Below are 23672 nucleotides of genomic sequence, written 5' to 3'. Positions count from 1 at the left end.
AGAATATAGACTAGGGAAGCAGACACACGACGACCATAGAAATGGTGTATGGCTTCATGCCACCTGTTTCCAGCGTAGGGCTGAGCAACTGCATCTGCCGAGGCCCGTTAGCTCAGTTGGTTAGAGCGTCGTGCTAATAACGCGAAGGTCGTGGGTTCGATCCCCCCACGGGCCACTACTCTTTTACTACTACGAAAAGGCAGCGCCGATTTCAGCTGGCGAGTGTGATGACCAGAAGATCATCACCCTGCGTGGAAGTTGACAGAGGATCCGAACCCGACTCGTCGGGAAGCGCTGCAGCATTCACTCGGCAATGGCCATAATATCTTGAATACACTGGTTCTCAACCAATAAAGAGAAAATGAAAGAAAATGTCCGATTGCCGATGCGTAACAACTTTGGCCCTTGTCAGTACTTGGGCGGGTGAGCGCATGGGAACACAGGGCACTATTTGCACTTTTACTTCCTATTTTTGTTTCTCCTTTGTTTTCGGAGCTACTGCCCGATTCGGTCAGGGAGACGCCACCGTGAAATGAAGGGGGCGTGCTGTGTGTCCATCGCCTCGCCTCTCCTTAGCTCTCTCAGTCGTTTCTCGTGCTTGTCGTTTTGATAAAGGCCGATTTGAGAGCGTCAGCTCTCGCGTCAGCTGAGCAAAGTCGAGACAAGTCGAGACACACTAAGGGCTGGTATGCAGCGAGTAAGAGGGCGAAAAAACAATAATTTAAGAGCGCGTGGCAAAAGTACTCATACGCGAAATTAAAAGCCCGCTGCGGTGGCCGGGAATCGAACCCGGATCAACTGCTTGGAAGGCAACTATGCTGACCATTACACCACCACCGCACAAGCGAGCGCCGCGCGTCCGCGCTGTGTCGGCTTCCCGCCAGTCGGCAGCGGCGGAAGGTGATCGTACCTGGCAGGCGCATTTCGAGGCAGGCTAGGGGAGCACATCCAGACGCATTCGGACAGCGTATCCGCGCACATTTCGCATCCTTTGGCAAGAGTTGGGCGCCGGCGACGCAAGGGTACGCAGAGGACCGCGTTCTGGCGGCATTTTTAAGCAGTGCAGTGCAGGATTCAGCGTCTGCAGCATCTTTCCCACAGAATGCTACGGCGCTTGACGGCAGTCCCACTTTCCCTTGAGACATCTGCTCGGGAAGCAGCGTCAAGTTACCGCTGGCCCCAGCATCGGTGGTTCAGTGGTAGAATGCTCGCCTGCCACGCGGGCGGCCCGGGTTCGATTCCCGGCCGATGCATCATTTTGCTTTTCCCGCGATGATGCTGCCGCGTGGCTTGAGCGCTTGAGATGCACGATCCACAAGAATGTGTAGCTGGATTTCCCTTGAGAAGGACCGAGAACGCAGCACTCGCGGGTCCCCACTAGGACGCTCGCATCATGTTCTACAGACTAGCGTCGGCCTGGCCTCACAAGTTGCCGGGTCCGGGTGCCTCCGAGGCTCTGAACTTTAACGACAAGGAGTGCTGCCTATCGTTGCAACAGCTGCAGCAGCACCGCAATCAACTGGGCCGGCAGTGCACGTGTAGCAACAGAACACGTTATCCAGGAAGTACAGTGTCTCTACGTCTAATATTGGGTACGGCATTTACCCAGTTTGCAGGACAAGCGGTGCACCCGTGCCTCGGTAGCGCAGTAGGCAGCGCGTAAGTCTCATAATCTTAAGGTCGTGAGTTCGATCCTCACCCGGGGCATTTAATTTTCTGTGACTGATGGTGGTGCTGTTGCTAGGGCGCCAACGTATTTCTTGTTTGTTATCCACAACGTTTCAACGCTTCAGCGGGAAAATGTTTACTTCCTGTTATTGCTACTTACAGCTTCCCTTTTCCTCTTCTCCCAGCAGAGCATGAAGCCAAAAGCATTGCTCTGCGACGTTTGAGGTGCGCGCCTTGCCAGTCACTATGTGCAAAGATGCTCGCAAAGAGAGAGGGGCGCCGACGCGGCACTCGACACGAAATGCGACAAGCGACCGTACGAACGGTCGAACGAAACGGCCGCATCCGGTGTGGTCTAGTGGCTAGGATACCTGGCTTTCACCCAGGTGGCCGGGGTTCGATTCCCGGTACCGGAACGGAATTTTTTCCACACGAATCGTGACAGGTTTGAGGTGTCCGAGCGGCCGTTTCCCGTCCTGCTCGCAATATAGCTACTGTTTCGTGACCGTCAGCAGAATATAGACTAGGGAAGCAGACACACGACGACCATAGAAATGGTGTATGGCTTCATGCCACCTGTTTCCAGCGTAGGGCTGAGCAACTGCATCTGCCGAGGCCCGTTAGCTCAGTTGGTTAGAGCGTCGTGCTAATAACGCGAAGGTCGTGGGTTCGATCCCCCCACGGGCCACTACTCTTTTACTACTACGAAAAGGCAGCGCCGATTTCAGCTGGCGAGTGTGATGACCAGAAGATCATCACCCTGCGTGGAAGTTGACAGAGGATCCGAACCCGACTCGTCGGGAAGCGCTGCAGCATTCACTCGGCAATGGCCATAATATCTTGAATACACTGGTTCTCAACCGATAAAGAGAAAATGAAAGAAAATGTCCGATTGCCGATGCGTAACAACTTTGGCCCTTGTCAGTACTTGGGCGGGTGAGCGCATGGGAACACAGGGCACTATTTGCACTTTTACTTCCTATTTTTGTTTCTCCTTTGTTTTCGGAGCTACTGCCCGATTCGGTCAGGGAGACGCCACCGTGAAATGAAGGGGGCGTGCTGTGTGTCCATCGCCTCGCCTCTCCTTAGCTCTCTCAGTCGTTTCTCGTGCTTGTCGTTTTGATAAAGGCCGATTTGAGAGCGTCAGCTCTCGCGTCAGCTGAGCAAAGTCGAGACAAGTCGAGACACACTAAGGGCTGGTATGCAGCGAGTAAGAGGGCGAAAAAACAATAATTTAAGAGCGCGTGGCAAAAGTACTCATACGCGAAATTAAAAGCCCGCTGCGGTGGCCGGGAATCGAACCCGGATCAACTGCTTGGAAGGCAACTATGCTGACCATTACACCACCACCGCACAAGCGAGCGCCGCGCGTCCGCGCTGTGTCGGCTTCCCGCCAGTCGGCAGCGGCGGAAGGTGATCGTACCTGGCAGGCGCATTTCGAGGCAGGCTAGGGGAGCACATCCAGACGCATTCGGACAGCGTATCCGCGCACATTTCGCATCCTTTGGCAAGAGTTGGGCGCCGGCGACGCAAGAGTACGCAGAGGACCGCGTTCTGGCGGCATTTTTAAGCAGTGCAGTGCAGGATTCAGCGTCTGCAGCATCTTTCCCACAGAATGCTACGGCGCTTGACGGCAGTCCCACTTTCCCTTGAGACATCTGCTCGGGAAGCAGCGTCAAGTTACCGCTGGCCCCAGCATCGGTGGTTCAGTGGTAGAATGCTCGCCTGCCACGCGGGCGGCCCGGGTTCGATTCCCGGCCGATGCATCATTTTGCTTTTCCCGCGATGATGCTGCCGCGTGGCTTGAGCGCTTGAGATGCACGATCCACAAGAATGTGTAGCTGGATTTCCCTTGAGAAGGACCGAGAACGCAGCACTCGCGGGTCCCCACTAGGACGCTCGCATCATGTTCTACAGACTAGCGTCGGCCTGGCCTCACAAGTTGCCGGGTCCGGGTGCCTCCGAGGCTCTGAACTTTAACGACAAGGAGTGCTGCCTATCGTTGCAACAGCTGCAGCAGCACCGCAATCAACTGGGCCGGCAGTGCACGTGTAGCAACAGAACACGTTATCCAGGAAGTACAGTGTCTCTACGTCTAATATTGGGTACGGCATTTACCCAGTTTGCAGGACAAGCGGTGCACCCGTGCCTCGGTAGCGCAGTAGGCAGCGCGTAAGTCTCATAATCTTAAGGTCGTGAGTTCGATCCTCACCCGGGGCATTTAATTTTCTGTGACTGATGGTGGTGCTGTTGCTAGGGCGCCAACGTATTTCTTGTTTGTTATCCACAACGTTTCAACGCTTCAGCGGGAAAATGTTTACTTCCTGTTATTGCTACTTACAGCTTCCCTTTTCCTCTTCTCCCAGCAGAGCATGAAGCCAAAAGCATTGCTCTGCGACGTTTGAGGTGCGCGCCTTGCCAGTCACTATGTGCAAAGATGCTCGCAAAGAGAGAGGGGCGCCGACGCGGCACTCGACACGAAATGCGACAAGCGACCGTACGAACGGTCGAACGAAACGGCCGCATCCGGTGTGGTCTAGTGGCTAGGATACCTGGCTTTCACCCAGGTGGCCGGGGTTCGATTCCCGGTACCGGAACGGAATTTTTTCCACACGAATCGTGACAGGTTTGAGCTGTCCGAGCGGCCGTTTCCCGTCCTGCTCGCAATATAGCTACTGTTTCGTGACCGTCAGCAGAATATAGACTAGGGAAGCAGACACACGACGACCATAGAAATGGTGTATGGCTTCATGCCACCTGTTTCCAGCGTAGGGCTGAGCAACTGCATCTGCCGAGGCCCGTTAGCTCAGTTGGTCAGTTCCGCTTTAGACGCCGTGCAGTGTGGACGTGCCTAGTCTTCCGCTCCGCCGTAGCGTTACGTATAGTGGACTATCGTTTTTGTTACGTGTTGTGTTGCAACTTCTGAGAGTATTTCTCCGTCGTTGTTTCGTACCTTGTGTTACTTTCTGTCCTTATTTCAGTGTTTTTTGTGTAGCGGTTTCGACCGCATATTTTGAAAATGTCGTCCCAGGTTATTCCTCGTCAGGCTACAGTTAGTTTTGCTTTTGACAAGTCAACCCGCCATGTGCAACCTAGTTCTCTTGAGATTCATGATTGGTTGGTAGATACCTTTGGTGTTCATTCGGATCAGGTGCACACTGCTTATTTTGATACCGAACTGTATGTTTTCTTTGTTAAGTTTATGGACCCACTTCAGGTTGATAAAATTCTTTCTAAATATGGTCATCAAGTTCTCTTTCGGCATCGGGATGATTCTGTAAGTACCGTGCTGCTTTCCAATGCTTCCATCACGTATACCAATGTTCGTGTTTACAACCTTCCACCGGAGGTGGATAATGTCTATCTTAAGGAGGGTCTACAGAAGTATGGTGATGTAAAGAGCATTCGCCTTGAACGCTGGTCAAGCCAACATCGCCTGCAATGTTACAGTGGTATTCGTTCAGTCGAAATGCACGTTAAGCAGAATATTCCATCTCACCTGCAGATCGGTGGATATCGTGTCCATGTAACATATAGTGGTCAGGTGGGCACCTGTTTTTTGTGCAATGAAAGTGGTCACGTGCGTACCGACTGTCCGCGGAGAGTTTTTGTTTTAAAAAATTCTCTCGAACAGCGTCGCAAGTTAACGGTCGCTGACCTCGTTGCAGGTGGTTCTGCTCTTGGTGTAGCACAGTCCAGTGGTAGTAGCGCCCCTCCACAGGTTTTGCGCACCCCTGATACAGAATTTCCTCCTTTGCGTGCTAAATCTGATGTTGTTCCGTCTGTCCCTCAGGTGGGTGTGCCACTTTTGAATAATAAGAGGCGTCGCCCACACGATGGAAATAGTACGGATGAGGATCTCCCTGAGATGCCCCAGTCCGAGCGACCGGCATCCTCCGAGCCACTGTGTACTGTAGCTGCTCCCTGCCCTCCTGAGGTAGCGGTTCCGGTGGCGGCTGCTGGCGCCCCTCCGGCCTCCGACGCAGCTTCTCTCGAGTCGGGTCGTCGGTCGGGCCTGTTGGCGCCGTCTTCCGAACCGACTTCGATGTCACAACAAGTGGAGCCGCGACAACTTCCTGCTTCGCTGCCCCATACCTCTGCCAGCGGAGCTGCTCCGCTTCCTTCCAACTCTGCGGCCTCGGACCTTCCTGCTCACGTTTCGCCTCCGTGCAATCCATGTTTGCCGGAAGCTAGTGCAGGTGTTGACCATTCCGTTTTGTCGGATGTTTCCCCCGCGACCCCGGATCCCGCATGTGGACCGGCGCGGGTGGTGTCGGATACAGAACTTGACCCTCCTACGTCACCGGCGGCTGAAGTTTCCTTGCCCGTCAGCCGACGCAAGTTACGCGTTCAGCCGAACGTTAATGCTGTTCGTAAAAAACCGAAACGTAAGGGATCCGCGGAACGGGGTAGCAGTCCCCCTCCCTCGGATGCCTCCGTCACCCCTGCTATGGACTGTGACGCTGGTGCGTCGGTGTAGGTGATTTGTTTTCTCGCTTTTCTCTCTATGGTTCAAGCATACACCTTTCTTACCTTAAATGTTAACCGTATTGAGTCCGACGTTCGCATTGCCTCTTTGCGGCAGTTTATTTACGACGCCTGTGCGGACGTAGTGTTTTTGCAGGAAGTGTTGTTTTCTGATCTCTCTCTACCTGGATTTCAAACTGTTTTTAACGTCGCGCCGGAATATTCAACAGGAACTGCTCTTTTCTTTCGAGAGGGCATTCCTATTACTGACATTGAATTCCTTGACTCTGGCCGTGGGATTGGTTGTCGTCTTTTTGATCTCCGCCTCGTTGTTTTGTATGCCCCCTCTGGTTCGGGTCACACTGTGGCTCGATCGCGCTTTTATAAAGAAGAGCTTATTTATCTTTTGCGCCAGAGTCCTCGGAGTCTCCTGCTCGGAGGCGATTTTAATTGTGTTTTACGCCCTGCAGACCAGTCCCCCAATTTTAATTATTGCCGTGATTTACATGACTTAGTTCGTACGATGCATCTGCGTGATGTTTGGGAACACAAATATCCAACCCTGGTGAAATATACGTTTTTTACCGCGTCCTCATGCAGTAGACTCGACAGATTCTATTTATCTGATTTTTTATGTGATAAAATTCTTTCTGTCGATGTTATTCCTACTAGTTTTTCTGACCATTGTGCTTTTACTGCAACTGTAAATCTTAGTCGCCAACCTGCAAAACTTTATCGTTCCCAGTGGATGTTAAATGTTTCCCACCTTGCCGACAGTGCTATGGATGATGTTATAAGTGGCGTGTGGGAGCGATGTCTTCGCTCTGTCCCGCGATACCCCTCCTTGCTGGTTTGGTGGACTGCGTTTGCCAAGCCCAAGATTCGTCAGACTTTGATTTTCTACTGTGCTGCTAGGACGCGTGATTTTAAGAACACGTATGAATATTACTACTCTGTCCTGCGTGAACTATATGACGCGGCGGGTACCTCTCCACTGCGGATCCATGATGTTCGTCGTATTAAAGCCAAGCTCTTGAGCCTTAAACGACGACAGATGGATGGTCTGCGAGTTAAGTCGAAACCTCACTCTCTTGTTGAAGGTGAACTGACATCCTTGTACCACCTGCTACGGCATCAGACTCGTCGTCGTCGCTCCTTCATCTCTTCTCTTACGGTGGATGATGGGCGACAGCTTAGTGCACAGGAGGAAATGGTTCGTGCTCTTCATCAGTATTACACTAGTCTCTATTCTGCCGATGATTCTGGTGAGTCTCTTTCGGATGATGTCTTTGGGGATCTAACTGCGACGATCGCGCCTGACGCGAACGGCGAATTTCTCCGGGAGTTCCAGGTAGATGATGTTTTCGATTTTATTGCTCGCTCTCCGTCCAGTAAATCGCCGGGTCCAGACGGCCTGCCTAAAGAATTTTATCTCCGTTTTTGGCCTCTTTTGGGTGGCATTTTTACGCAGATTTTAAATGAGATTGTCAGAGGGATGGATGTGCCTGCCGATTTTAAAGTAGGGAAAATTGTTTTAATTCCGAAGTCCTCTGGTCGTTTATCTGCTGCCAATCTTCGTCCGCTCACATTGCTGAATTTGGACTATAAGACAGCTGCTAGAGCGCTCAATAGCCGGCTGTCTTCTCTGCTTCGGGGTGTGATTGGTGCACATCAATGTTGTTTTCATGATAGATCTATTCTGACACCAGTAGCCGAATATCGGGATGTTGTCTCGGTTGCGGCGGTTACAAACGTACATTGTGCCTTTGCCTTCCTTGATTTTTATAAGGCTTTTGATCACGTCAGTCATGTGTTTTTAGATCGTGTTTTAGGTACAATAGGTTTTAACGCTTCATCACGTGGTGTTCTTGGCAATTTGTTTTAAAAAAAAAAAAAAAAAAAAAGTTGGTTAGAGCGTCGTGCTAATAACGCGAAGGTCGTGGGTTCGATCCCCCCACGGGCCACTACTCTTTTACTACTACGAAAAGGCAGCGCCGATTTCAGCTGGCGAGTGTGATGACCAGAAGATCATCACCCTGCGTGGAAGTTGACAGAGGATCCGAACCCGACTCGTCGGGAAGCGCTGCAGCATTCACTCGGCAATGGCCATAATATCTTGAATACACTGGTTCTCAACCGATAAAGAGAAAATGAAAGAAAATGTCCGATTGCCGATGCGTAACAACTTTGGCCCTTGTCAGTACTTGGGCGGGTGAGCGCATGGGAACACAGGGCACTATTTGCACTTTTACTTCCTATTTTTGTTTCTCCTTTGTTTTCGGAGCTACAGCCCGATTCGGTCAGGGAGACGCCACCGTGAAATGAAGGGGGCGTGCTGTGTGTCCATCGCCTCGCCTCTCCTTAGCTCTCTCAGTCGTTTCTCGTGCTTGTCGTTTTGATAAAGGCCGATTTGAGAGCGTCAGCTCTCGCGTCAGCTGAGCAAAGTCGAGACAAGTCGAGACACACTAAGGGCTGGTATGCAGCGAGTAAGAGGGCGAAAAAACAATAATTTAAGAGCGCGTGGCAAAAGTACTCATACGCGAAATTAAAAGCCCGCTGCGGTGGCCGGGAATCGAACCCGGATCAACTGCTTGGAAGGCAACTATGCTGACCATTACACCACCACCGCACAAGCGAGCGCCGCGCGTCCGCGCTGTGTCGGCTTCCCGCCAGTCGGCAGCGGCGGAAGGTGATCGTACCTGGCAGGCGCATTTCGAGGCAGGCTAGGGGAGCACATCCAGACGCATTCGGACAGCGTATCCGCGCACATTTCGCATCCTTTGGCAAGAGTTGGGCGCCGGCGACGCAAGGGTACGCAGAGGACCGCGTTCTGGCGGCATTTTTAAGCAGTGCAGTGCAGGATTCAGCGTCTGCAGCATCTTTCCCACAGAATGCTACGGCGCTTGACGGCAGTCCCACTTTCCCTTGAGACATCTGCTCGGGAAGCAGCGTCAAGTTACCGCTGGCCCCAGCATCGGTGGTTCAGTGGTAGAATGCTCGCCTGCCACGCGGGCGGCCCGGGTTCGATTCCCGGCCGATGCATCATTTTGCTTTTCCCGCGATGATGCTGCCGCGTGGCTTGAGCGCTTGAGATGCACGATCCACAAGAATGTGTAGCTGGATTTCCCTTGAGAAGGACCGAGAACGCAGCACTCGCGGGTCCCCACTAGGACGCTCGCATCATGTTCTACAGACTAGCGTCGGCCTGGCCTCACAAGTTGCCGGGTCCGGGTGCCTCCGAGGCTCTGAACTTTAACGACAAGGAGTGCTGCCTATCGTTGCAACAGCTGCAGCAGCACCGCAATCAACTGGGCCGGCAGTGCACGTGTAGCAACAGAACACGTTATCCAGGAAGTACAGTGTCTCTACGTCTAATATTGGGTACGGCATTTACCCAGTTTGCAGGACAAGCGGTGCACCCGTGCCTCGGTAGCGCAGTAGGCAGCGCGTAAGTCTCATAATCTTAAGGTCGTGAGTTCGATCCTCACCCGGGGCATTTAATTTTCTGTGACTGATGGTGGTGCTGTTGCTAGGGCGCCAACGTATTTCTTGTTTGTTATCCACAACGTTTCAACGCTTCAGCGGGAAAATGTTTACTTCCTGTTATTGCTACTTACAGCTTCCCTTTTCCTCTTCTCCCAGCAGAGCATGAAGCCAAAAGCATTGCTCTGCGACGTTTGAGGTGCGCGCCTTGCCAGTCACTATGTGCAAAGATGCTCGCAAAGAGAGAGGGGCGCCGACGCGGCACTCGACACGAAATGCGACAAGCGACCGTACGAACGGTCGAACGAAACGGCCGCATCCGGTGTGGTCTAGTGGCTAGGATACCTGGCTTTCACCCAGGTGGCCGGGGTTCGATTCCCGGTACCGGAACGGAATTTTTTCCACACGAATCGTGACAGGTTTGAGCTGTCCGAGCGGCCGTTTCCCGTCCTGCTCGCAATATAGCTACTGTTTCGTGACCGTCAGCAGAATATAGACTAGGGAAGCAGACACACGACGACCATAGAAATGGTGTATGGCTTCATGCCACCTGTTTCCAGCGTAGGGCTGAGCAACTGCATCTGCCGAGGCCCGTTAGCTCAGTTGGTTAGAGCGTCGTGCTAATAACGCGAAGGTCGTGGGTTCGATCCCCCCACGGGCCACTACTCTTTTACTACTACGAAAAGGCAGCGCCGATTTCAGCTGGCGAGTGTGATGACCAGAAGATCATCACCCTGCGTGGAAGTTGACAGAGGATCCGAACCCGACTCGTCGGGAAGCGCTGCAGCATTCACTCGGCAATGGCCATAATATCTTGAATACACTGGTTCTCAACCGATAAAGAGAAAATGAAAGAAAATGTCCGATTGCCGATGCGTAACAACTTTGGCCCTTGTCAGTACTTGGGCGAGTGAGCGCATGGGAACACAGGGCACTATTTGCACTTTTACTTCCTATTTTTGTTTCTCCTTTGTTTTCGGAGCTACTGCCCGATTCGGTCAGGGAGACGCCACCGTGAAATGAAGGGGGCGTGCTGTGTGTCCATCGCCTCGCCTCTCCTTAGCTCTCTCAGTCGTTTCTCGTGCTTGTCGTTTTGATAAAGGCCGATTTGAGAGCGTCAGCTCTCGCGTCAGCTGAGCAAAGTCGAGACAAGTCGAGACACACTAAGGGCTGGTATGCAGCGAGTAAGAGGGCGAAAAAACAATAATTTAAGAGCGCGTGGCAAAAGTACTCATACGCGAAATTAAAAGCCCGCTGCGGTGGCCGGGAATCGAACCCGGATCAACTGCTTGGAAGGCAACTATGCTGACCATTACACCACCACCGCACAAGCGAGCGCCGCGCGTCCGCGCTGTGTCGGCTTCCCGCCAGTCGGCAGCGGCGGAAGGTGATCGTACCTGGCAGGCGCATTTCGAGGCAGGCTAGGGGAGCACATCCAGACGCATTCGGACAGCGTATCCGCGCACATTTCGCATCCTTTGGCAAGAGTTGGGCGCCGGCGACGCAAGAGTACGCAGAGGACCGCGTTCTGGCGGCATTTTTAAGCAGTGCAGTGCAGGATTCAGCGTCTGCAGCATCTTTCCCACAGAATGCTACGGCGCTTGACGGCAGTCCCACTTTCCCTTGAGACATCTGCTCGGGAAGCAGCGTCAAGTTACCGCTGGCCCCAGCATCGGTGGTTCAGTGGTAGAATGCTCGCCTGCCACGCGGGCGGCCCGGGTTCGATTCCCGGCCGATGCATCATTTTGCTTTTCCCGCGATGATGCTGCCGCGTGGCTTGAGCGCTTGAGATGCACGATCCACAAGAATGTGTAGCTGGATTTCCCTTGAGAAGGACCGAGAACGCAGCACTCGCGGGTCCCCACTAGGACGCTCGCATCATGTTCTACAGACTAGCGTCGGCCTGGCCTCACAAGTTGCCGGGTCCGGGTGCCTCCGAGGCTCTGAACTTTAACGACAAGGAGTGCTGCCTATCGTTGCAACAGCTGCAGCAGCACCGCAATCAACTGGGCCGGCAGTGCACGTGTAGCAACAGAACACGTTATCCAGGAAGTACAGTGTCTCTACGTCTAATATTGGGTACGGCATTTACCCAGTTTGCAGGACAAGCGGTGCACCCGTGCCTCGGTAGCGCAGTAGGCAGCGCGTAAGTCTCATAATCTTAAGGTCGTGAGTTCGATCCTCACCCGGGGCATTTAATTTTCTGTGACTGATGGTGGTGCTGTTGCTAGGGCGCCAACGTATTTCTTGTTTGTTATCCACAACGTTTCAACGCTTCAGCGGGAAAATGTTTACTTCCTGTTATTGCTACTTACAGCTTCCCTTTTCCTCTTCTCCCAGCAGAGCATGAAGCCAAAAGCATTGCTCTGCGACGTTTGAGGTGCGCGCCTTGCCAGTCACTATGTGCAAAGATGCTCGCAAAGAGAGAGGGGCGCCGACGCGGCACTCGACACGAAATGCGACAAGCGACCGTACGAACGGTCGAACGAAACGGCCGCATCCGGTGTGGTCTAGTGGCTAGGATACCTGGCTTTCACCCAGGTGGCCGGGGTTCGATTCCCGGTACCGGAACGGAATTTTTTCCACACGAATCGTGACAGGTTTGAGCTGTCCGAGCGGCCGTTTCCCGTCCTGCTCGCAATATAGCTACTGTTTCGTGACCGTCAGCAGAATATAGACTAGGGAAGCAGACACACGACGACCATAGAAATGGTGTATGGCTTCATGCCACCTGTTTCCAGCGTAGGGCTGAGCAACTGCATCTGCCGAGGCCCGTTAGCTCAGTTGGTCAGTTCCGCTTTAGACGCCGTGCAGTGTGGACGTGCCTAGTCTTCCGCTCCGCCGTAGCGTTACGTATAGTGGACTATCGTTTTTGTTACGTGTTGTGTTGCAACTTCTGAGAGTATTTCTCCGTCGTTGTTTCGTACCTTGTGTTACTTTCTGTCCTTATTTCAGTGTTTTTTGTGTAGCGGTTTCGACCGCATATTTTGAAAATGTCGTCCCAGGTTATTCCTCGTCAGGCTACAGTTAGTTTTGCTTTTGACAAGTCAACCCGCCATGTGCAACCTAGTTCTCTTGAGATTCATGATTGGTTGGTAGATACCTTTGGTGTTCATTCGGATCAGGTGCACACTGCTTATTTTGATACCGAACTGTATGTTTTCTTTGTTAAGTTTATGGACCCACTTCAGGTTGATAAAATTCTTTCTAAATATGGTCATCAAGTTCTCTTTCGGCATCGGGATGATTCTGTAAGTACCGTGCTGCTTTCCAATGCTTCCATCACGTATACCAATGTTCGTGTTTACAACCTTCCACCGGAGGTGGATAATGTCTATCTTAAGGAGGGTCTACAGAAGTATGGTGATGTAAAGAGCATTCGCCTTGAACGCTGGTCAAGCCAACATCGCCTGCAATGTTACAGTGGTATTCGTTCAGTCGAAATGCACGTTAAGCAGAATATTCCATCTCACCTGCAGATCGGTGGATATCGTGTCCATGTAACATATAGTGGTCAGGTGGGCACCTGTTTTTTGTGCAATGAAAGTGGTCACGTGCGTACCGACTGTCCGCGGAGAGTTTTTGTTTTAAAAAATTCTCTCGAACAGCGTCGCAAGTTAACGGTCGCTGACCTCGTTGCAGGTGGTTCTGCTCTTGGTGTAGCACAGTCCAGTGGTAGTAGCGCCCCTCCACAGGTTTTGCGCACCCCTGATACAGAATTTCCTCCTTTGCGTGCTAAATCTGATGTTGTTCCGTCTGTCCCTCAGGTGGGTGTGCCACTTTTGAATAATAAGAGGCGTCGCCCACACGATGGAAATAGTACGGATGAGGATCTCCCTGAGATGCCCCAGTCCGAGCGACCGGCATCCTCCGAGCCACTGTGTACTGTAGCTGCTCCCTGCCCTCCTGAGGTAGCGGTTCCGGTGGCGGCTGCTGGCGCCCCTCCGGCCTCCGACGCAGCTTCTCTCGAGTCGGGTCGTCGGTCGGGCCTGTTGGCGCCGTCTTCCGAACCGACTTCGATGTCACAACAAGTGGAGCCGCGACAACTTCCTGCTTCGCTGCCCCATACCTCTGCCAGCGGAGCTGCTCCGCTTCCTTCCAACTCTGCGGCCTCGGACCTTCCTGCTCACGTTTCGCCTCCGTGCAATCCATGTTTGCCGGAAGCTAGTGCAGGTGTTGACCATTCCGTTTTGTCGGATGTTTCCCCCGCGACCCCGGATCCCGCATGTGGACCGGCGCGGGTGGTGTCGGATACAGAACTTGACCCTCCTACGTCACCGGCGGCTGAAGTTTCCTTGCCCGTCAGCCGACGCAAGTTACGCGTTCAGCCGAACGTTAATGCTGTTCGTAAAAAACCGAAACGTAAGGGATCCGCGGAACGGGGTAGCAGTCCCCCTCCCTCGGATGCCTCCGTCACCCCTGCTATGGACTGTGACGCTGGTGCGTCGGTGTAGGTGATTTGTTTTCTCGCTTTTCTCTCTATGGTTCAAGCATACACCTTTCTTACCTTAAATGTTAACCGTATTGAGTCCGACGTTCGCATTGCCTCTTTGCGGCAGTTTATTTACGACGCCTGTGCGGACGTAGTGTTTTTGCAGGAAGTGTTGTTTTCTGATCTCTCTCTACCTGGATTTCAAACTGTTTTTAACGTCGCGCCGGAATATTCAACAGGAACTGCTCTTTTCTTTCGAGAGGGCATTCCTATTACTGACATTGAATTCCTTGACTCTGGCCGTGGGATTGGTTGTCGTCTTTTTGATCTCCGCCTCGTTGTTTTGTATGCCCCCTCTGGTTCGGGTCACACTGTGGCTCGATCGCGCTTTTATAAAGAAGAGCTTATTTATCTTTTGCGCCAGAGTCCTCGGAGTCTCCTGCTCGGAGGCGATTTTAATTGTGTTTTACGCCCTGCAGACCAGTCCCCCAATTTTAATTATTGCCGTGATTTACATGACTTAGTTCGTACGATGCATCTGCGTGATGTTTGGGAACACAAATATCCAACCCTGGTGAAATATACGTTTTTTACCGCGTCCTCATGCAGTAGACTCGACAGATTCTATTTATCTGATTTTTTATGTGATAAAATTCTTTCTGTCGATGTTATTCCTACTAGTTTTTCTGACCATTGTGCTTTTACTGCAACTGTAAATCTTAGTCGCCAACCTGCAAAACTTTATCGTTCCCAGTGGATGTTAAATGTTTCCCACCTTGCCGACAGTGCTATGGATGATGTTATAAGTGGCGTGTGGGAGCGATGTCTTCGCTCTGTCCCGCGATACCCCTCCTTGCTGGTTTGGTGGACTGCGTTTGCCAAGCCCAAGATTCGTCAGACTTTGATTTTCTACTGTGCTGCTAGGACGCGTGATTTTAAGAACACGTATGAATATTACTACTCTGTCCTGCGTGAACTATATGACGCGGCGGGTACCTCTCCACTGCGGATCCATGATGTTCGTCGTATTAAAGCCAAGCTCTTGAGCCTTAAACGACGACAGATGGATGGTCTGCGAGTTAAGTCGAAACCTCACTCTCTTGTTGAAGGTGAACTGACATCCTTGTACCACCTGCTACGGCATCAGACTCGTCGTCGTCGCTCCTTCATCTCTTCTCTTACGGTGGATGATGGGCGACAGCTTAGTGCACAGGAGGAAATGGTTCGTGCTCTTCATCAGTATTACACTAGTCTCTATTCTGCCGATGATTCTGGTGAGTCTCTTTCGGATGATGTCTTTGGGGATCTAACTGCGACGATCGCGCCTGACGCGAACGGCGAATTTCTCCGGGAGTTCCAGGTAGATGATGTTTTCGATTTTATTGCTCGCTCTCCGTCCAGTAAATCGCCGGGTCCAGACGGCCTGCCTAAAGAATTTTATCTCCGTTTTTGGCCTCTTTTGGGTGGCATTTTTACGCAGATTTTAAATGAGATTGTCAGAGGGATGGATGTGCCTGCCGATTTTAAAGTAGGGAAAATTGTTTTAATTCCGAAGTCCTCTGGTCGTTTATCTGCTGCCAATCTTCGTCCGCTCACATTGCTGAATTTGGACTATAAGACAGCTGCTAGAGCGCTCAATAGCCGGCTGTCTTCTCTGCTTCGGGGTGTGATTGGTGCACATCAATGTTGTTTTCATGATAGATCTATTCTGACACCAGTAGCCGAATATCGGGATGTTGTCTCGGTTGCGGCGGTTACAAACGTACATTGTGCCTTTGCCTTCCTTGATTTTTATAAGGCTTTTGATCACGTCAGTCATGTGTTTTTAGATCGTGTTTTAGGTACAATAGGTTTTAACGCTTCATCACGTGGTGTTCTTGGCAATTTGTTTTAAAAAAAAAAAAAAAAAAAGTTGGTTAGAGCGTCGTGCTAATAACGCGAAGGTCGTGGGTTCGATCCCCCCACGGGCCACTACTCTTTTACTACTACGAAAAGGCAGCGCCGATTTCAGCTGGCGAGTGTGATGACCAGAAGATCATCACCCTGCGTGGAAGTTGACAGAGGATCCGAACCCGACTCGTCGGGAAGCGCTGCAGCATTCACTCGGCAATGGCCATAATATCTTGAATACACTGGTTCTCAACCGATAAAGAGAAAATGAAAGAAAATGTCCGATTGCCGATGCGTAACAACTTTGGCCCTTGTCAGTACTTGGGCGGGTGAGCGCATGGGAACACAGGGCACTATTTGCACTTTTACTTCCTATTTTTGTTTCTCCTTTGTTTTCGGAGCTACTGCCCGATTCGGTCAGGGAGACGCCACCGTGAAATGAAGGGGGCGTGCTGTGTGTCCATCGCCTCGCCTCTCCTTAGCTCTCTCAGTCGTTTCTCGTGCTTGTCGTTTTGATAAAGGCCGATTTGAGAGCGTCAGCTCTCGCGTCAGCTGAGCAAAGTCGAGACAAGTCGAGACACACTAAGGGCTGGTATGCAGCGAGTAAGAGGGCGAAAAAACAATAATTTAAGAGCTCGTGGCAAAAGTACTCATACGCGAAATTAAAAGCCCGCTGCGGTGGCCGGGAATCGAACCCGGATCAACTGCTTGGAAGGCAACTATGCTGACCATTACACCACCACCGCACAAGCGAGCGCCGCGCGTCCGCGCTGTGTCGGCTTCCCGCCAGTCGGCAGCGGCGGAAGGTGATCGTACCTGGCAGGCGCATTTCGAGGCAGGCTAGGGGAGCACATCCAGACGCATTCGGACAGCGTATCCGCGCACATTTCGCATCCTTTGGCAAGAGTTGGGCGCCGGCGACGCAAGGGTACGCAGAGGACCGCGTTCTGGCGGCATTTTTAAGCAGTGCAGTGCAGGATTCAGCGTCTGCAGCATCTTTCCCACAGAATGCTACGGCGCTTGACGGCAGTCCCACTTTCCCTTGAGACATCTGCTCGGGAAGCAGCGTCAAGTTACCGCTGGCCCCAGCATCGGTGGTTCAGTGGTAGAATGCTCGCCTGCCACGCGGGCGGCCCGGGTTCGATTCCCGGCCGATGCATCATTTTGCTTTTCCCGCGATGATGCTGCCGCGTGGCTTGAGCGCTTGAGATGCACGATCCACAAGAATGTGTAGCTGGATTTCCCTTGAGAAGGACCGAGAACGCAGCACTCGCGGGTCCCCACTAGGACGCTCGCATCATGTTCTACAGACTAGCGTCGGCCTGGCCTCACAAGTTGCCGGGTCCGGGTGCCTCCGAGGCTCTGAACTTTAACGACAAGGAGTGCTGCCTATCGTTGCAACAGCTGCAGCAGCACCGCAATCAACTGGGCCGGCAGTGCACGTGTAGCAACAGAACACGTTATCCAGGAAGTACAGTGTCTCTACGTCTAATATTGGGTACGGCATTTACCCAGTTTGCAGGACAAGCGGTGCACCCGTGCCTCGGTAGCGCAGTAGGCAGCGCGTAAGTCTCATAATCTTAAGGTCGTGAGTTCGATCCTCACCCGGGGCATTTAATTTTCTGTGACTGATGGTGGTGCTGTTGCTAGGGCGCCAACGTATTTCTTGTTTGTTATCCACAACGTTTCAACGCTTCAGCGGGAAAATGTTTACTTCCTGTTATTGCTACTTACAGCTTCCCTTTTCCTCTTCTCCCAGCAGAGCATGAAGCCAAAAGCATTGCTCTGCGACGTTTGAGGTGCGCGCCTTGCCAGTCACTATGTGCAAAGATGCTCGCAAAGAGAGAGGGGCGCCGACGCGGCACTCGACACGAAATGCGACAAGCGACCGTACGAACGGTCGAACGAAACGGCCGCATCCGGTGTGGTCTAGTGGCTAGGATACCTGGCTTTCACCCAGGTGGCCGGGGTTCGATTCCCGGTACCGGAACGGAATTTTTTCCACACGAATCGTGACAGGTTTGAGCTGTCCGAGCGGCCGTTTCCCGTCCTGCTCGCAATATAGCTACTGTTTCGTGACCGTCAGCAGAATATAGACTAGGGAAGCAGACACACGACGACCATAGAAATGGTGTATGGCTTCATGCCACCTGTTTCCAGCGTAGGGCTGAGCAACTGCATCTGCCGAGGCCCGTTAGCTCAGTTGGTTAGAGCGTCGTGCTAATAACGCGAAGGTCGTGGGTTCGATCCCCCCACGGGCCACTACTCTTTTACTACTACGAAAAGGCAGCGCCGATTTCAGCTGGCGAGTGTGATGACCAGAAGATCATCACCCTGCGTGGAAGTTGACAGAGGATCCGAACCCGACTCGTCGGGAAGCGCTGCAGCATTCACTCGGCAATGGCCATAATATCTTGAATACACTGGTTCTCAACCGATAAAGAGAAAATGAAAGAAAATGTCCGATTGCCGATGCGTAACAACTTTGGCCCTTGTCAGTACTTGGGCGAGTGAGCGCATGGGAACACAGGGCACTATTTGCACTTTTACTTCCTATTTTTGTTTCTCCTTTGTTTTCGGAGCTACTGCCCGATTCGGTCAGGGAGACGCCACCGTGAAATGAAGGGGGCGTGCTGTGTGTCCATCGCCTCGCCTCTCCTTAGCTCTCTCAGTCGTTTCTCGTGCTTGTCGTTTTGATAAAGGCCGATTTGAGAGCGTCAGCTCTCGCGTCAGCTGAGCAAAGTCGAGACAAGTCGAGACACACTAAGGGCTGGTATGCAGCGAGTAAGAGGGCGAAAAAACAATAATTTAAGAGCGCGTGGCAAAAGTACTCATACGCGAAATTAAAAGCCCGCTGCGGTGGCCGGGAATCGAACCCGGATCAACTGCTTGGAAGGCAACTATGCTGACCATTACACCACCACCGCACAAGCGAGCGCCGCGCGTCCGCGCTGTGTCGGCTTCCCGCCAGTCGGCAGCGGCGGAAGGTGATCGTACCTGGCAGGCGCATTTCGAGGCAGGCTAGGGGAGCACATCCAGACGCATTCGGACAGCGTATCCGCGCACATTTCGCATCCTTTGGCAAGAGTTGGGCGCCGGCGACGCAAGAGTACGCAGAGGACCGCGTTCTGGCGGCATTTTTAAGCAGTGCAGTGCAGGATTCAGCGTCTGCAGCATCTTTCCCACAGAATGCTACGGCGCTTGACGGCAGTCCCACTTTCCCTTGAGACATCTGCTCGGGAAGCAGCGTCAAGTTACCGCTGGCCCCAGCATCGGTGGTTCAGTGGTAGAATGCTCGCCTGCCACGCGGGCGGCCCGGGTTCGATTCCCGGCCGATGCATCATTTTGCTTTTCCCGCGATGATGCTGCCGCGTGGCTTGAGCGCTTGAGATGCACGATCCACAAGAATGTGTAGCTGGATTTCCCTTGAGAAGGACCGAGAACGCAGCACTCGCGGGTCCCCACTAGGACGCTCGCATCATGTTCTACAGACTAGCGTCGGCCTGGCCTCACAAGTTGCCGGGTCCGGGTGCCTCCGAGGCTCTGAACTTTAACGACAAGGAGTGCTGCCTATCGTTGCAACAGCTGCAGCAGCACCGCAATCAACTGGGCCGGCAGTGCACGTGTAGCAACAGAACACGTTATCCAGGAAGTACAGTGTCTCTACGTCTAATATTGGGTACGGCATTTACCCAGTTTGCAGGACAAGCGGTGCACCCGTGCCTCGGTAGCGCAGTAGGCAGCGCGTAAGTCTCATAATCTTAAGGTCGTGAGTTCGATCCTCACCCGGGGCATTTAATTTTCTGTGACTGATGGTGGTGCTGTTGCTAGGGCGCCAACGTATTTCTTGTTTGTTATCCACAACGTTTCAACGCTTCAGCGGGAAAATGTTTACTTCCTGTTATTGCTACTTACAGCTTCCCTTTTCCTCTTCTCCCAGCAGAGCATGAAGCCAAAAGCATTGCTCTGCGACGTTTGAGGTGCGCGCCTTGCCAGTCACTATGTGCAAAGATGCTCGCAAAGAGAGAGGGGCGCCGACGCGGCACTCGACACGAAATGCGACAAGCGACCGTACGAACGGTCGAACGAAACGGCCGCATCCGGTGTGGTCTAGTGGCTAGGATACCTGGCTTTCACCCAGGTGGCCGGGGTTCGATTCCCGGTACCGGAACGGAATTTTTTCCACACGAATCGTGACAGGTTTGAGCTGTCCGAGCGGCCGTTTCCCGTCCTGCTCGCAATATAGCTACTGTTTCGTGACCGTCAGCAGAATATAGACTAGGGAAGCAGACACACGACGACCATAGAAATGGTGTATGGCTTCATGCCACCTGTTTCCAGCGTAGGGCTGAGCAACTGCATCTGCCGAGGCCCGTTAGCTCAGTTGGTTAGAGCGTCGTGCTAATAACGCGAAGGTCGTGGGTTCGATCCCCCCACGGGCCACTACTCTTTTACTACTACGAAAAGGCAGCGCCGATTTCAGCTGGCGAGTGTGATGACCAGAAGATCATCACCCTGCGTGGAAGTTGACAGAGGATCCGAACCCGACTCGTCGGGAAGCGCTGCAGCATTCACTCGGCAATGGCCATAATATCTTGAATACACTGGTTCTCAACCGATAAAGAGAAAATGAAAGAAAATGTCCGATTGCCGATGCGTAACAACTTTGGCCCTTGTCAGTACTTGGGCGGGTGAGCGCATGGGAACACAGGGCACTATTTGCACTTTTACTTCCTATTTTTGTTTCTCCTTTGTTTTCGGAGCTACAGCCCGATTCGGTCAGGGAGACGCCACCGTGAAATGAAGGGGGCGTGCTGTGTGTCCATCGCCTCGCCTCTCCTTAGCTCTCTCAGTCGTTTCTCGTGCTTGTCGTTTTGATAAAGGCCGATTTGAGAGCGTCAGCTCTCGCGTCAGCTGAGCAAAGTCGAGACAAGTCGAGACACGAGACAAGTCGAGACACACTAAGGGCTGGTATGCAGCGAGTAAGAGGGCGAAAAAACAATAATTTAAGAGCGCGTGGCAAAAGTACTCATACGCGAAATTAAAAGCCTGCTGCGGTGGCCGGGAATCGAACGTGGATCAACTGCTTGGAAGGCAACTATGCTGACCATTACACCACCACCGCACAAGCGAGCGCCGCGCGTCCGCGCTGTGTCGGCTTCCCGCCAGTCGGCAGCGGCGGAAGGTGATCGTACCTGGCAGGCGCATTTCGAGGCAGGCTAGGGGAGCACATCCAGACGCATTCGGACAGCGTATCCGCGCACATTTCGCATCCTTTGGCAAGAGTTGGGCGCCGGCGACGCAAGAGTACGCAGAGGACCGCGTTCTGGCGGCATTTTTAAGCAGTGCAGTGCAGGATTCAGCGTCTGCAGCATCTTTCCCACAGAATGCTACGGCGCTTGACGGCAGTCCCACTTTCCCTTGAGACATCTGCTCGGGAAGCAGCGTCAAGTTACCGCTGGCCCCAGCATCGGTGGTTCAGTGGTAGAATGCTCGCCTGCCACGCGGGCGGCCCGGGTTCGATTCCCGGCCGATGCATCATTTTGCTTTTCCCGCGATGATGCTGCCGCGTGGCTTGAGCGCTTGAGATGCACGATCCACAAGAATGTGTAGCTGGATTTCCCTTGAGAAGGACCGAGAACGCAGCACTCGCGGGTCCCCACTAGGACGCTCGCATCATGTTCTACAGACTAGCGTCGGCCTGGCCTCACAAGTTGCCGGGTCCGGGTGCCTCCGAGGCTCTGAACTTTAACGACAAGGAGTGCTGCCTATCGTTGCAACAGCTGCAGCAGCACCGCAATCAACTGGGCCGGCAGTGCACGTGTAGCAACAGAACACGTTATCCAGGAAGTACAGTGTCTCTACGTCTAATATTGGGTATGGCATTTACCCAGTTTGCAGGACAAGCGGTGCACCCGTGCCTCGGTAGCGCAGTAGGCAGCGCGTAAGTCTCATAATCTTAAGGTCGTGAGTTCGATCCTCACCCGGGGCATTTAATTTTCTGTGACTGATGGTGGTGCTGTTGCTAGGGCGCCAACGTATTTCTTGTTTGTTATCCACAACGTTTCAACGCTTCAGCGGGAAAATGTTTACTTCCTGTTATTGCTACTTACAGCTTCCCTTTTCCTCTTCTCCCAGCAGAGCATGAAGCCAAAAGCATTGCTCTGCGACGTTTGAGGTGCGCGCCTTGCCAGTCACTATGTGCAAAGATGCTCGCAAAGAGAGAGGGGCGCCGACGCGGCACTCGACACGAAATGCGACAAGCGACCGTACGAACGGTCGAACGAAACGGCCGCATCCGGTGTGGTCTAGTGGCTAGGATACCTGGCTTTCACCCAGGTGGCCGGGGTTCGATTCCCGGTACCGGAACGGAATTTTTTCCACACGAATCGTGACAGGTTTGAGCTGTCCGAGCGGCCGTTTCCCGTCCTGCTCGCAATATAGCTACTGTTTCGTGACCGTCAGCAGAATATAGACTAGGGAAGCAGACACACGACGACCATAGAAATGGTGTATGGCTTCATGCCACCTGTTTCCAGCGTAGGGCTGAGCAACTGCATCTGCCGAGGCCCGTTAGCTCAGTTGGTTAGAGCGTCGTGCTAATAACGCGAAGGTCGTGGGTTCGATCCCCCCACGGGCCACTACTCTTTTACTACTACGAAAAGGCAGCGCCGATTTCAGCTGGCGAGTGTGATGACCAGAAGATCATCACCCTGCGTGGAAGTTGACAGAGGATCCGAACCCGACTCGTCGGGAAGCGCTGCAGCATTCACTCGGCAATGGCCATAATATCTTGAATACACTGGTTCTCAACCGATAAAGAGAAAATGAAAGAAAATGTCCGATTGCCGATGCGTAACAACTTTGGCCCTTGTCAGTACTTGGGCGGGTGAGCGCATGGGAACACAGGGCACTATTTGCACTTTTACTTCCTATTTTTGTTTCTCCTTTGTTTTCGGAGCTACAGCCCGATTCGGTCAGGGAGACGCCACCGTGAAATGAAGGGGGCGTGCTGTGTGTCCATCGCCTCGCCTCTCCTTAGCTCTCTCAGTCGTTTCTCGTGCTTGTCGTTTTGATAAAGGCCGATTTGAGAGCGTCAGCTCTCGCGTCAGCTGAGCAAAGTCGAGACAAGTCGAGACACACTAAGGGCTGGTATGCAGCGAGTAAGAGGGCGAAAAAACAATAATTTAAGAGCGCGTGGCAAAAGTACTCATACGCGAAATTAAAAGCCCGCTGCGGTGGCCGGGAATCGAACCCGGATCAACTGCTTGGAAGGCAACTATGCTGACCATTACACCACCACCGCACAAGCGAGCGCCGCGCGTCCGCGCTGTGTCGGCTTCCCGCCAGTCGGCAGCGGCGGAAGGTGATCGTACCTGGCAGGCGCATTTCGAGGCAGGCTAGGGGAGCACATCCAGACGCATTCGGACAGCGTATCCGCGCACATTTCGCATCCTTTGGCAAGAGTTGGGCGCCGGCGACGCAAGAGTACGCAGAGGACCGCGTTCTGGCGGCATTTTTAAGCAGTGCAGTGCAGGATTCAGCGTCTGCAGCATCTTTCCCACAGAATGCTACGGCGCTTGACGGCAGTCCCACTTTCCCTTGAGACATCTGCTCGGGAAGCAGCGTCAAGTTACCGCTGGCCCCAGCATCGGTGGTTCAGTGGTAGAATGCTCGCCTGCCACGCGGGCGGCCCGGGTTCGATTCCCGGCCGATGCATCATTTTGCTTTT

The 23672-nt window shown here is 52.9% G+C and overlaps 35 non-coding genes across 35 annotated transcripts; 28 read left to right on the top strand and 7 right to left on the bottom strand.

The window, feature by feature from the left end:
* Positions 1-101: 101 nt before the first annotated feature.
* On the top strand, positions 102-175 carry Trnai-aau. Its single transcript has one exon. It is a non-coding gene; the product is annotated as a tRNA-Ile (tRNA).
* A 593-nt stretch (positions 176-768) lies between these two features.
* On the bottom strand, positions 769-840 carry Trnag-ucc. Its single transcript has one exon. It is a non-coding gene; the product is annotated as a tRNA-Gly (tRNA).
* A 342-nt stretch (positions 841-1182) lies between these two features.
* Trnag-gcc lies at positions 1183-1253 on the top strand. The gene has a single exon. It is a non-coding gene; the product is annotated as a tRNA-Gly (tRNA).
* A 381-nt stretch (positions 1254-1634) lies between these two features.
* On the top strand, positions 1635-1707 carry Trnam-cau. The gene has a single exon. It is a non-coding gene; the product is annotated as a tRNA-Met (tRNA).
* A 305-nt stretch (positions 1708-2012) lies between these two features.
* On the top strand, positions 2013-2084 carry Trnae-uuc. The gene has a single exon. It is a non-coding gene; the product is annotated as a tRNA-Glu (tRNA).
* A 198-nt stretch (positions 2085-2282) lies between these two features.
* Trnai-aau lies at positions 2283-2356 on the top strand. Its single transcript has one exon. It is a non-coding gene; the product is annotated as a tRNA-Ile (tRNA).
* Positions 2357-2949: 593 nt separating this feature from the next.
* On the bottom strand, positions 2950-3021 carry Trnag-ucc. The gene has a single exon. It is a non-coding gene; the product is annotated as a tRNA-Gly (tRNA).
* Positions 3022-3363: 342 nt separating this feature from the next.
* On the top strand, positions 3364-3434 carry Trnag-gcc. Its single transcript has one exon. It is a non-coding gene; the product is annotated as a tRNA-Gly (tRNA).
* Positions 3435-3815: 381 nt separating this feature from the next.
* Trnam-cau lies at positions 3816-3888 on the top strand. Its single transcript has one exon. It is a non-coding gene; the product is annotated as a tRNA-Met (tRNA).
* Positions 3889-4193: 305 nt separating this feature from the next.
* Trnae-uuc lies at positions 4194-4265 on the top strand. Its single transcript has one exon. It is a non-coding gene; the product is annotated as a tRNA-Glu (tRNA).
* Positions 4266-8692: 4427 nt separating this feature from the next.
* Trnag-ucc lies at positions 8693-8764 on the bottom strand. Its single transcript has one exon. It is a non-coding gene; the product is annotated as a tRNA-Gly (tRNA).
* A 342-nt stretch (positions 8765-9106) lies between these two features.
* Trnag-gcc lies at positions 9107-9177 on the top strand. Its single transcript has one exon. It is a non-coding gene; the product is annotated as a tRNA-Gly (tRNA).
* Positions 9178-9558: 381 nt separating this feature from the next.
* Trnam-cau lies at positions 9559-9631 on the top strand. Its single transcript has one exon. It is a non-coding gene; the product is annotated as a tRNA-Met (tRNA).
* Positions 9632-9936: 305 nt separating this feature from the next.
* Trnae-uuc lies at positions 9937-10008 on the top strand. Its single transcript has one exon. It is a non-coding gene; the product is annotated as a tRNA-Glu (tRNA).
* Positions 10009-10206: 198 nt separating this feature from the next.
* Positions 10207-10280, top strand: Trnai-aau. The gene has a single exon. It is a non-coding gene; the product is annotated as a tRNA-Ile (tRNA).
* A 593-nt stretch (positions 10281-10873) lies between these two features.
* Positions 10874-10945, bottom strand: Trnag-ucc. Its single transcript has one exon. It is a non-coding gene; the product is annotated as a tRNA-Gly (tRNA).
* A 342-nt stretch (positions 10946-11287) lies between these two features.
* On the top strand, positions 11288-11358 carry Trnag-gcc. Its single transcript has one exon. It is a non-coding gene; the product is annotated as a tRNA-Gly (tRNA).
* Positions 11359-11739: 381 nt separating this feature from the next.
* Positions 11740-11812, top strand: Trnam-cau. The gene has a single exon. It is a non-coding gene; the product is annotated as a tRNA-Met (tRNA).
* Positions 11813-12117: 305 nt separating this feature from the next.
* Positions 12118-12189, top strand: Trnae-uuc. The gene has a single exon. It is a non-coding gene; the product is annotated as a tRNA-Glu (tRNA).
* A 4425-nt stretch (positions 12190-16614) lies between these two features.
* On the bottom strand, positions 16615-16686 carry Trnag-ucc. Its single transcript has one exon. It is a non-coding gene; the product is annotated as a tRNA-Gly (tRNA).
* A 342-nt stretch (positions 16687-17028) lies between these two features.
* On the top strand, positions 17029-17099 carry Trnag-gcc. Its single transcript has one exon. It is a non-coding gene; the product is annotated as a tRNA-Gly (tRNA).
* Positions 17100-17480: 381 nt separating this feature from the next.
* Trnam-cau lies at positions 17481-17553 on the top strand. The gene has a single exon. It is a non-coding gene; the product is annotated as a tRNA-Met (tRNA).
* Positions 17554-17858: 305 nt separating this feature from the next.
* On the top strand, positions 17859-17930 carry Trnae-uuc. Its single transcript has one exon. It is a non-coding gene; the product is annotated as a tRNA-Glu (tRNA).
* A 198-nt stretch (positions 17931-18128) lies between these two features.
* Trnai-aau lies at positions 18129-18202 on the top strand. Its single transcript has one exon. It is a non-coding gene; the product is annotated as a tRNA-Ile (tRNA).
* Positions 18203-18795: 593 nt separating this feature from the next.
* Trnag-ucc lies at positions 18796-18867 on the bottom strand. The gene has a single exon. It is a non-coding gene; the product is annotated as a tRNA-Gly (tRNA).
* A 342-nt stretch (positions 18868-19209) lies between these two features.
* Trnag-gcc lies at positions 19210-19280 on the top strand. Its single transcript has one exon. It is a non-coding gene; the product is annotated as a tRNA-Gly (tRNA).
* A 381-nt stretch (positions 19281-19661) lies between these two features.
* Trnam-cau lies at positions 19662-19734 on the top strand. Its single transcript has one exon. It is a non-coding gene; the product is annotated as a tRNA-Met (tRNA).
* A 305-nt stretch (positions 19735-20039) lies between these two features.
* Trnae-uuc lies at positions 20040-20111 on the top strand. The gene has a single exon. It is a non-coding gene; the product is annotated as a tRNA-Glu (tRNA).
* A 198-nt stretch (positions 20112-20309) lies between these two features.
* Trnai-aau lies at positions 20310-20383 on the top strand. Its single transcript has one exon. It is a non-coding gene; the product is annotated as a tRNA-Ile (tRNA).
* A 1024-nt stretch (positions 20384-21407) lies between these two features.
* Trnag-gcc lies at positions 21408-21478 on the top strand. Its single transcript has one exon. It is a non-coding gene; the product is annotated as a tRNA-Gly (tRNA).
* Positions 21479-21859: 381 nt separating this feature from the next.
* Trnam-cau lies at positions 21860-21932 on the top strand. The gene has a single exon. It is a non-coding gene; the product is annotated as a tRNA-Met (tRNA).
* A 305-nt stretch (positions 21933-22237) lies between these two features.
* On the top strand, positions 22238-22309 carry Trnae-uuc. Its single transcript has one exon. It is a non-coding gene; the product is annotated as a tRNA-Glu (tRNA).
* A 198-nt stretch (positions 22310-22507) lies between these two features.
* Trnai-aau lies at positions 22508-22581 on the top strand. Its single transcript has one exon. It is a non-coding gene; the product is annotated as a tRNA-Ile (tRNA).
* Positions 22582-23174: 593 nt separating this feature from the next.
* Positions 23175-23246, bottom strand: Trnag-ucc. The gene has a single exon. It is a non-coding gene; the product is annotated as a tRNA-Gly (tRNA).
* A 342-nt stretch (positions 23247-23588) lies between these two features.
* On the top strand, positions 23589-23659 carry Trnag-gcc. The gene has a single exon. It is a non-coding gene; the product is annotated as a tRNA-Gly (tRNA).
* Positions 23660-23672: the final 13 nt, after the last annotated feature.

This window comes from Schistocerca piceifrons, unplaced genomic scaffold (genome assembly GCF_021461385.2).
Source record: "Schistocerca piceifrons isolate TAMUIC-IGC-003096 unplaced genomic scaffold, iqSchPice1.1 HiC_scaffold_572, whole genome shotgun sequence".
NCBI classification, from domain to species: Eukaryota; Metazoa; Arthropoda; class Insecta; order Orthoptera; family Acrididae; genus Schistocerca; species Schistocerca piceifrons.
The sequence above is the reverse complement of the archived record's forward strand: the minus strand, read 5'-3'. Positions and strand labels throughout refer to the sequence as shown.